At 45.9% G+C, this 11,276-nt stretch overlaps 1 long non-coding RNA gene across 2 annotated transcripts; it reads left to right on the plus strand.

Annotated features, from left to right (window-relative positions):
• The first annotated feature begins 1,166 nt into the window (after positions 1-1,166).
• LOC115271707 lies at positions 1,167-9,913 on the plus strand. Of its 2 annotated transcripts, none has more exons than XR_003900071.1 (4): positions 1,167-1,410; positions 8,115-8,264; positions 9,225-9,327; positions 9,791-9,913. It is a non-coding gene; the product is annotated as an uncharacterized LOC115271707 (long non-coding RNA). The 2 variants fall into 2 exon arrangements; XR_003900072.1 differs by having other exon boundaries at positions 9,795-9,913.
• Positions 9,914-11,276: the final 1,363 nt, after the last annotated feature.

Consider the following 11,276-nt stretch of genomic DNA (forward strand, 5'->3'; position numbering starts at 1 on the left):
TGCATGCGCATGCACACAGGCTCATATGTGCACACCCACGCACAGACATTGAACCCAGCTCCACTTCCCTTTATTGTCATGACCGTGCTATAAGAGACTGTCTTTTGGAAAGCTCAGCAGACCTAAATCAGAGACCCTTTCTGTAGCCCCAGCTTCTTCAGTTTCTCCCTGTAATAACAAGAAAGCAGATAATGTGGCCAGCAGAAAGGGAAGAAAAGCTCAGTCATGGTGCTTAGCCAGTGTGCTAAGAAATTCTCACATCCTTACTAAAATTTGGAGTGGACTCCTACAGACATGAACAGAAATTCACACAGACATGCAGTGTATACAGAGACACTCCAACTTGCAAGACACACGCACCGTACAACATGAAGTTTTTCTCACTCACAAAATCACATACAAACACAGAGAAAACATAAACTTGCCCACACAAGCATCACACAAGAAACAGGTACTCTCTAAAATTCATCCACTCATTGAAAACAGAGTTTTGAATTAATTATTCAGAAAATTAAAGCAAAAATAATGTCATGTTGATTCTCTGGATTTTTAAAATACGTTTATTTATTTTTGGAAGAGAGAGAGCGCGAGTGAGCGCGAGTCGGAGAGAGGGAGAGAGAGAGAGGGAATACCATACCAGCTCCCACTGTCAGTGCGAGCCCGAAGTGCGGCTGAGCTCACCCGAAGCAGGGCTCAAACTCACAAACTGTGAGATAACGACCGGAGCTGAAGTTGGATGCTTAACTGACTGGGCTGCCCAGGTGCCCCAATTATCTCGACTTTTTAAAATTAAAAAAAAAATGAATTGGTTCATTGAACGTGCTGAACACTCTCCAGCTATACAACAACTTGTATTTGGCGTGGCGCGTTTTACTCAGCAAAGGAAATTCACAAACGTTACCTCCTTAACACACACCCCACCGGGGCGTTTCTGTTTGCATGCTTTTTTGTAATTTCCAATACCTTTAGCGCTGGAAGCTGACCATTAGCCTGCAGCACTACCCCAGCCCTTCTCGGCGCTTTCTGTTATCACTAAAGCCCCAAACCAAAAGACTACATTTTCCAGATCCCCGTGCCAACGAGTTCTATTGATTCCACCAATAAGAGGCATTCCCGCGAGATTTAGAAGGTAGCTGAGAAGCCATTACTGCTCCTCAGACGTTTAGCAGGCAGACAAGGGTTGGCAGGTGCAGGCAAAAGGTTTTGTAGTGGCTGCCCTACATCCCACTGTAGTTACCCACATCTGCTTCAGGCAGCTGAGATCATTTGTGGTGGGAGTTTTTATAATCTTTACAACTGCCTGATTTTCTGTGACCGCCGGCAGTTTTCTCAACCGTTGCTCTTCCCACACTCTCAAATATTTTTTAAGCATCAAGTTCTGCGGATCAGTTCCTTCCTGCATGTAATACCGTAAGTAGTTTTCCAGATGAATACAAACTTGTGTATTACACACATAATCATGTTTCCCCTGTCAGGTTAAACACATTTCCACAAACAATAAATTGAAAGGAACACTTTTCTGTAGTGCCATCAGATTTGTATATTTGCTTGCACTATCTGTATCCGTTTCCTAGGGCCGCATAACAAAGTGTCACAAACTGGCAAGTTCAAGCAATAGATATGTGTTGTCTTACAATTCTTGAGGGCAGAAGTCTGAGGTGAAGGTGTGTGTAGGGCTGGGTCCCTCTGAGGGCCGTGAGGGAGATTCTGTCCCATGCCTCCCTCCCAGCTGCTGGTGGTATGCTGGCCATCCCTGGGGTTCTTTGGCTCCTGCTGCATTGCTCAGATCTCTGGCTTCATCTTTACATGGTGTCTCCTTGTGCATGTGTCTTTGTATCCAAATTTCTCCTTTTTATACAGACACCAGACATATTGGATAGGGTGCCTTCATGACCTCATTTTAACTTAATTACTTCTGTAAAGATCCTATTCCTGAATAAAGTCACATTCTGAGGTACTAGGGTTGGATTCTAACATATCATTTTGAGGGGAATGCAATGCAACCCACAGCACTATCCAATTCCAGGTGCATATCCAGCAACAATCAGTGGGATGGATCGCTCAGGAATTCGGAGATGATTTAGGCTAGAGATATCGCTTTGGAAGGATCAGCAAAAAGTGGCTGTTGACATCACTGGAAAGTTCCATCAGAAAGAGTAAAAAGAGTAAGAAGAAAAGAGATCTGAAAGCAGAATCCTTGGGCACGCTGACATGTAAATCAAGGGTAAAGCAATAGTGACTGAGAAGAAACAGAAGAATAAGAAACACAAAGAATTCAGTGTCCCAAAGCCAGGACAGGACGACATGAGGCAGGAGAGTGGAGAATTAGAACATGAAGTAGATTGGACTCCAAGCTTGCGCAGAGGTGCGTGCAACAGGCTGTTCCTGGAAACTGTCCACCGGGACCCCTGCACTAGCCAGCCTCTCACATGCCATTGTGCCACTTGTGGCCCTGGACCTCCTGGACCCTCCACTCCTGGGTCCGGGTCCCACCAGCCCTCTGCAGGAGGCCTTCTAGGTTGAGGGAGGAGGCAGTTTCCTCACTGAACTAGTCAGGGATCTTTCAGAAGTATTTATGAGGTTAGAAGTAACAAAAATTACTTTTGAACAAGGTTTTAAGTAAAAAAATAAGGACAAGTCACTGGCATAGCTCACAGAATTGCAGCTTCAGGAGCCACAGTGCATTGGAATCCCTAGGGAGTGGATTCTCAGATGGATATTAGCACGGAAAAAGTTTGGTGGGGAAAGCCTGGGACTGGAGGGGGTGCTGGTGAACTGGAGTCCCTGTCATTCTTGACAGAAGCCCTGAACTACCCTTGAGGACTTCTGAAGCTGGGATGACCCTTCAATGCTGGGGCAAGGAGGCTGAGGCTTTACCCCCCAATGGTTGGCCGTTTGTCCTGAGTTGAGACAAAGGCCAGGCCTTTGTAACCCACCAGAAAGAGGGGCATGACCTTAGGCAAGACAGCCATCATGGGCTGAGGCAATCCTGCAGGAGACAGACCACTCAGAGCCTTCCGCCAGTAGCTTGAGGTAAGCAGTCCTTTGTTCCTGTTATGAGCTAGAAATGTGTGTTGCCCCCCAAACCCGTATGTCAAAGCTCTAGCCTCAATGTGACTTTTTTTGGAGATAGGGCCTGTGAGGTAGTAATTTGGGCTAAATGAGGTCATAAGAGTGGGGCCCTAACCCAATGGGGCTGGTGTCCTCGTATGGAGGGAAGGAGACACCGCAGCTCTCTAGCTGCCACGTGAAGACACAGTGAGAAAGTGGCCATTTGCAGGCCAAGCAGAGAGCTCTCACCAAACCCAGCTATGCGGGCTCCTTGATCTTGGGCTTTTCGGCCTCCAGATCGCTGAGAAAATGAATTTCTGTTGTTTAAACCACCTAGTCTGGGGACTGGGTTACGGGAGACAGAACTGACTAATACAATTCCTGAGGAAGAATGTGGGCAGCACAGGATAGGGCCCAGTCTAAGTGCTGAACCAGGGACCCAGCTACCATCAGCACTGTCTGTCTGCCTGTCTTTCTCTCCCTCTCTCTCCACCTCTGCTCTTTGTCCCCCAAGTTGCAAGATAGGACCTGCCCACCTATAGGTCCTCACCCTTCCATTATCCAAGAAAGAAAAGCACCATCCCTAGGTTGCAATTTGGAAAACCCCAGGAAGCCCACACCATATGTAACCTCCATGACTGATTCCAAGGCCAGTGGCACGGGGTACCACGACTGACCTTGCCCTTGGCCAAATAGGCCAGATTTGCTATCGAGAGACAAAACAGTAATGGGAAGATACCAAGCAGGAAAAGGAACTAGATGTGAACCCTTAAAGTCACCAAGAATCTGCTGAGTCAAATGTCAGTAACTCACCAACCATGTGATACCAAGCAAGTCACTTTGCCCCTCTGAGTTTTGCTGTCCTCATCCGTCCCAAGGAGATGGCTGTCACTGTAGTGGAAATAAAGGATGTAATGTGCATGATAGGCCTACCCAGCACATTACATCCTGGCTGGCACATGGTAAATGTCCAATAAAAGGTAGCTTCCATTATTTTATTGCCGGGCTAGTGCTAGGAGAAAATATAATTTTACATCTCAAACTTCAAAAAATGGAGGAAAAGCAAAATCCCATTGAGGGCGATAGTATTTGCCCCAGGTCCAGAAACTCATAAACTTACATGAAATATGCATTTTTCAGGTAAGGAAACTGAAGCCCCGAGAAGTTAATAACTGGCCCAAAGAGAAGAGATAGGGCTGGAGCAGACACCCTGAATTCTAGTGACGGACCCTGGTGCACCTCACCCTGCCGTCATCCCCACGGGCAGCCTCAGCCAGGCCCCTGACTCATTCCAGCCCAGGCACGCAGCCTCCCCCTCTTCCCTCCCTGACACGCAGCCTGTATGGTCGAGTCCAGCGCTGCTCAGCAAGTGTCACGGCAATGGAATTGAAACCCAATGGGGCATCTGGAAAGCAAGTGGGATATCTGGAAGTAATAAACTTCCAACCGCTTTTCATTTGGCACCCAGTGGGGGTAAGCACAGACTCCTCTCATCTCTCTTTCTTAAGAATCAATAAAAGTTAGTGATGTGTTTAGCAGAGATCAAATAAATGAAGCTGGGTTTCTTTTTTAACCTTTTATGGGACTGATATTTTGGTCACATTTCTAAAAATTGCTCCTGGTCAATCTGACCCATCATTTGGTAATTGCATTGCCATTTGGAAAGCTGAGTCTCGGTGTACTGAGAAGAGGAAAGTAGCATTTGACTGGCCAGGGGAGGTACACGGAACCAGGAGGAAATAGCGTCTTTTGCTGAGCTTGGACAGATGGATGACCAAGTGGGGGTGTTCCTTCCAGGCAGGAGGAACCAGCATGACAAAGATGTGGAAGAAAGGGACACGAATGTACTTGGGACTGAAAGGACTGGATGGGGTTGGAGACCCTTTTGGTGAGCATCAGAGAGGGCAGGGATTGGGCTGAGGCTGGTCGCAATGGTCCAGCCTTGCCACAGGCTAAGGCAGAGGTGGTGAAGCTGCAGACCAGGGCATTTCAGAGTCAGAACCAATAGCATTTGGGGACAGACTTGTTCTCTCTGGTCCTAGCATGGGGATGCTGGAGGAAGGCAGACCTGACTTCAAAGCCACTACTGCTATCAACTTGGTGTGAGATTTTACACATGTGTTTTTTAACCCCTTGGGGAACTACTAGCTTCTCAGTGGCTAGAGACAGTAATGCTCCTCTTGGGGTTTGCAAACGCATTGCCTACCTGTTCCAGGAAAGGAAAATAAATGACTTGTCCCAGGTATAAAATAACACGTGCTTGCATTAAACTTCTAATGCTAAAAAGTAGTCAAACTCAAAATATATTAAAAAGATAGTACATGCTAAGCAAAGTACACATGGTCAGCATATAACCAGCATGTGAATTCTTGACTACCTCCTAAGATGGTTCTGAGAATTAAGTGAATGATGTGTATGAAGGGCTTCACATCATAGAGAAACTAGGCAAAAAAAAAAAAAAAAAAAAAGAGTGTCCCTGTGCTAAGATTTGTGTGAAGTTCAAGAACAGGTTAAATTCAGCCATGGTGACAAGAATCAGAAGAGTGATGACCTGGGAGCAGCAGGGGCATTGACTGTGGAGGATATAAGGGAGACCTGTGGGGTACTGGAAATTTTCCATTTCTGGTTCCATGGTTCCTGGTTCCAATTGGGTGCATGTCTGTAAACATGTATAAATATATAGTGAGCTATACACTCAAGCTTTGTAAACTCTACTGCATAAATCTTACCCCTTCAGTCAAAAAGGAAATTTTGAAAGAGGTCCTTCACAGAGAAATGTGCTTCATAAATGGTTGTTATATTTGTTATTACCATTACTTTTACTATTCTCATTATAAGGAGGAGGAGGAGGATTTAGCCACAAGGTCAATAAACCAACTAAATGAACAACAAACATTCATAAAAGACCCACTGTGTGCTAGACTATATTGTTAGATCATATTTTCCAAAAATGACTATCTATCATCTATCTATCCACCCACCCATCCATCCATCCATCCCACATGTTCTTGCTACAAAGTGAGTTTCATTCCTCCCACCAAGGGGTGGGATCTATCTCCCTCTCATGAATCCAGTCTGGACTCCAGGCTACTCTAACAAGTGGAGCGCAGCAGAAATGATGCCATGTCACTTTGGAGACTAGGTGATCAGAAGCAATTAGCTTCTGCCTGGCTCTCTCTTGGAATTCATGCCTTGGGGCCCTTATTGCCAACATGTAAAAGTCTGGCTACCCTGAAGGTGCCATGCTAGAGAAGTCATGTGGAGAGACCACACAGAGAAAGATGCTTACGGAGGCTCAGCTTTCCCAGCCCCTCGCTGTTCCAGTCTTCCTTGCCTCAAGGAGTCCAGAAGCCTTCAAGATGCCCAGACACCACGTGACTGCAACCTCATGTTGCCTGAGCCAGAACCACTCAGCCAAGCTGCTGCTGAAAATACAAGAGATAACAAGTGACTATTATTGCTTTAGCCAATAAACTTTGGGGTGTTTGATCTATGTTAGCATCAACAGATAACTAATACAGATTTTGGTCCCTGAAAGTGGGGGGTGGGTGATGCTATAACAAAAAAAACTAAAAACAGAGCAGTGGCTTTGAGGGCAGAACTTGGAAGTGTATGGAAGAAACTGTGGAATCGGATGTTCTTCAAGGTTACCCATGAGGGCTTAAAGGAAAGTAAGGAAGACATATTGCAAGATGGAAGGAAAGGGATCTTTGTTAGGTAGTGCATTACTCTGCTCAGGCTGCCAGAACAAAATACCACAGACTGGGTGGTTTACACAATGGAAGTTTATTTCTCACAATTCTGGAGGCTGGAAGGCCAAGATCAAGGGGCGAGCCAATTTGATTCCTGGTGAGAGCTCTCCTCCTGGCTCCCAGATGGCCACCTTCTCACTGTGTCCTCACATGGCAAAGAGACGGAGCCAGTCCTACAAATTAGGGCCCTGCTCTTATGACCTCATTTTACCTTTATCACCTCCTCACAAATTCTGCCTCCAAATACAGTCACATTGGAGGTTAGAGTTTCAATATATAAACTTTGAGGGACATAACTATTCAGCCCATAACATATAGGGAGGGAAATTGTAGCAACATTGTCTGCTGTGACAAAATGGAAAATGGGAAGTGTATTGTGTGAATTGGATGATGTAGCAAAGAAAATTTCTAGGCAGACTGTCAGACATGCCATCTGACTTCTGGTTGCTTAAAACATGAAAAGAAGAAGACATGTTAAAGAAAGAAGCATTGAGAACAAAGGAGCTAGTACTTAGTGGGTTTGAAAATAAAAATGTCTTATAGCTAGGCTTTCCAGACAGAAACGATACTAAAATTTTAAGTGGCCTCCAGGCAAAGATCAAATCTAGGAAAATATCAGGAAAATGTGGTTATAAAGATGAACCTGAGAGAGACAATATAAAACCCTTTATTAAGACCTCGGAAATATTTAAGGCAGCAATTCAAACAGGAAAAAGAAAAGGCCCTCATAGATCATTACCAATAAGTAGGGCTCCTTGTAATCTTAAGTGTGGTGCCCTACAGCAGTCTTCCGGAAAACTCCAAGTAGAAAAAGGCTGGTCTCATTGATAGTTGTGGTTGTGACTTCTATCTAAGGAGTGAGTGCCCATAAGATTCACAGAAAGCTCACAATGATTGTAAATGACTACTGTGTCTGAAATACTGCCTGTTTAGACCAAAATGTAGCAAGGCTGTATAAAATGAAAATAGATCTTGTGCCGGCCTGTAAGAAAGCAGGCTGAGGAAAAGACTTAGCTGCAAACAACAACCATATCTTATGGAAAAGAGAGCATGACTCAGGGGTCTTCTATCTCTGAGCCCAGAGGGTAGAGCCAGGAGCCCTCGAGAACCAACCCCAAGCAGTCATGCTGAGTTCTAATCCAGAAAAGATCCATGTGCCCAGCAGAATTTCTGACTTGCTAAGGATCCCAGCATATCTCCCATTTTCCCCCCTCATTTTTTTTCTTATAAGAGGACCTACAATAATTATCCTATGCCTGTCCTACTGCATATTATGTAAAGGGAAGATAACGAGTTCCTTTATGTCACAAGGCCACAGATCAAGAGGAACTCTACAGGAAGAGCTGTATTTGAGAAATTCGCCCAAGGAGCCTCATCTGAACCTGAACCTGATTAGATGACAAGATCCAGGACTTTGAAGTGATGATGCAGAGTGATGAGACTTGGGGACCTTGAAAAGGGGTGAGTGTATTTCCATGTGGGAAATATATGAATCATCAAGGGGCCAACAGGTAGACTGAAGTAGCCAACCTCCAATGATCCCACGGGTATTCTTGCCCGTGTGTGATCCCTCCTCACATTGCCTCAGGATTGGCTCGGGGTGATTGATACAATACAGAGAAAATCAGGTAGGCCTTAAAGCCTTGCAGCTTCTTCCTTCCAGACCTTTTGCTCGAGGGAAGCCAGCTGCTATGATGTGAGAACTCTCATGCTGCCCTGTGGAGGGGCACGGATGCCCCTGCCAGTCAACAGCACTGTGCCCGCCATGTCATTGGACCACCTTGGTAGGAGACTCTCCAGGTCCAGTCAAACCTTCAGATGGGAACAGCCCTGGCTGCATCTGACCACAGCCTCACGCGAGACCCTGAGCCAGAACCGTCCAGCCACACCGCTCCAGAATTTCTGCCCCAAAGAAATCATGAGAGAGAGAGAGAAAAAAATGATTATTGCTGTTTTAAGCCATTATATTTTGAGGCAACTTTACCAGTAGAAAACAAACACAACTCTATAGGGTATGGAAAAGGGAACGTAACGCCATCACTGGCAGTGGAGTAAAAAGGAAGTGAGCAGACACAAGAGAACGCACAGACACACTCAGGCAGCATGAGGTTCCCTTGGCAAGCGTGACAAAGGCAGCTTCCTTCTCCTGCTGAAGTCCTGGCATCGAGGAGCAGGCGGTGAGGTGTCTGGGGACGGTAAGATCTTGGGAGACAATTTCATAACCCGCTCAGTTCCTGGCTTTGTTGTTGCAAAGGAGGCCTTTCCATTTACCTGTGACATCCATCTATTACCTGCAGGGAATGCCAGCCCCATATCACAGAGGACAAAAGTGAGAGTTTTATTGGGGAATGGGCTGGTCCAGGTTCTGGACATTTTCTGTTCCCAGAACAGCTCTCTGTTAAAGCTGCCTTTGCCTTACAGAGGAATCAAAGAATCCCAAGTGTCTCAAGCCCGGGCAGGAAACACACATTAAGGAACAACGTGGAGAGAAAATGCAGGCCAACTGCTCTGATGGGGACTCTCAGTAAGTAATAACAGACTTTGTCTGCCTTAAAACAATCCTTCACACCTATTAAAATCTGTGCCTTGGGATGCGGAAGCTGAACTCATATCATCCTTCAGATTATGTCCTTCTTCACCATGTGGCCTCTGGCCTTCCCAGCTCTTTGAGCTGCATCTATATTATGTGAGGTTTGACTGACTGGTCTCTTAGGCTCCATGTGGCTCTGACAGTATAAAATTTGCAAGGGATTTGTGGGACCTTCAATACTGATGTTGGCCTAATAATACCAGGTGGCTCCCATTTCGAGTCTCCAATCTGTAAAATCAATGCCAAACAGGAAATTGCAGGCGGTAATTTATTCCGAATTTTCCCACCATGGGACTTACTTTATATACATTGCTACATGGACTCTAATAAAATATTAAACAGAAGAGGTTTCTGCCAGCTTCCCCAGCCCCCTGACATATGCTCCCCTTTCTGCCAGATAGTCTGGAGAGGGGATTTCCCCAGGACTACAGCTGTGATCAAGAATAACTACAGAGAGCCAGGCGGGAGGTCGTTTGCAAAACCCAACACAGCCTGTAAAATAAAATGGAAGACATAAAATAAAATAACACCATATGAAATAAAATAATAAAATGGCCAAGCTACATTAATGTCAGAGGACCCAACACCCAACACCCACTCTTGGTCTCCGAGTATCTACCTGTCCAGCCCTAGCCAGTTGACATGGTCCACCCAGGCCCTGGGGGCAATGGGGGTCATCCTGGCAAAACAGTAAGAGGAAGTGGGGGTCTGTGTTGATCCCACAGCCCATGCTAGACACTGTTCTGCTGCGCTTGGCTCAGGGGGCCCAAGTGAGCACCGAGCTGATACTGCATTGGACAGCAGCCATTATCTCTTCCCACTGAAGAGTAGCAAACCTCTACTCTCTCTCTATTACATCAATATCTGCAGGAACACGGAGGCTTAGAAATAGCTAGAAACCCAGAAACATAGTAATGAAAACTCAGAAATGTGAAGGCTCAACTTTGATCTTCCCCTCCCCCAAAGCAGTCATGCCTGAGAGCTTCGGGTTGGGGATGCTTCTGCTCTGAACAAGGAAATGACCAGCGTGGAGCGGAGCACGTCGTGAACTGGCATAGGAAGCAGAAATGGTTTAGCAGAATATGCAGAATCATGACAAGGCAGGGGACAGGGGAACTGGATGATACTTAAGTCGCTTGTGTTTAAAGAGGTCAATGTCACCCGGGGGATTCAAGGTCAGCAGTTAGCACACAGACCTTTCTGAAGTGGAGCCTCATATCTTATGTGGCTGATGTAAGTACAGTTATGCTTAGGTTAACTGTTGGAGTAAATGAAATACAATGGGCTTGCTTCTTAGCTCATCTGTTTGTTGTCTTTATAAATTCCTAAACAAAGGGTGTTTGCTGATGCCTTTAAGGCACTAAGTTATGATGTGTACAGTAGCTACTGTGATTCTCAACAGAAACAAACCTAAGAAGCAGATCTCCATTCCTTCTCCTGACAGAAGAAAGAGGGAGACCCTCTTCCTGCTCAAGTGTATGAGCCTCCCCTTACCCTTACGTCCCTCTTTCATTTAGTAAAAGGTACCTTCAAGATGAGATCTCATCTGTCTTGACTCCTAGTCCAGTGCTTTTTTGCTAAGCCATGAAGAAGCAGAACTCAGAGCCTGCACTGGGAAATGACACCAATTTTCTATCTGGTGAAAATGGAACACCAGTGACCCCATTTCCTGTCTCCGGTCCACATCCATGTGCACACACAAGCCTACCTACTGCTAGGGATCAGCACCCTGATGTGGAATGTGGGATGAAGATGTGAGGACAGAGCCATTGGATTGGCCAAGTTCCCCAGAAATCCAGAGGTGTGAGTGCAGAGGGTATGAGGCCTGGATAGCAGACAATCAGCCCTCTCCCACTGAAGTGACTACCTGCCCATGCACACGC

Source organism: Suricata suricatta, chromosome 11 (assembly GCF_006229205.1).
Source record: "Suricata suricatta isolate VVHF042 chromosome 11, meerkat_22Aug2017_6uvM2_HiC, whole genome shotgun sequence".
Classification (NCBI taxonomy): Eukaryota; Metazoa; Chordata; class Mammalia; order Carnivora; family Herpestidae; genus Suricata; species Suricata suricatta.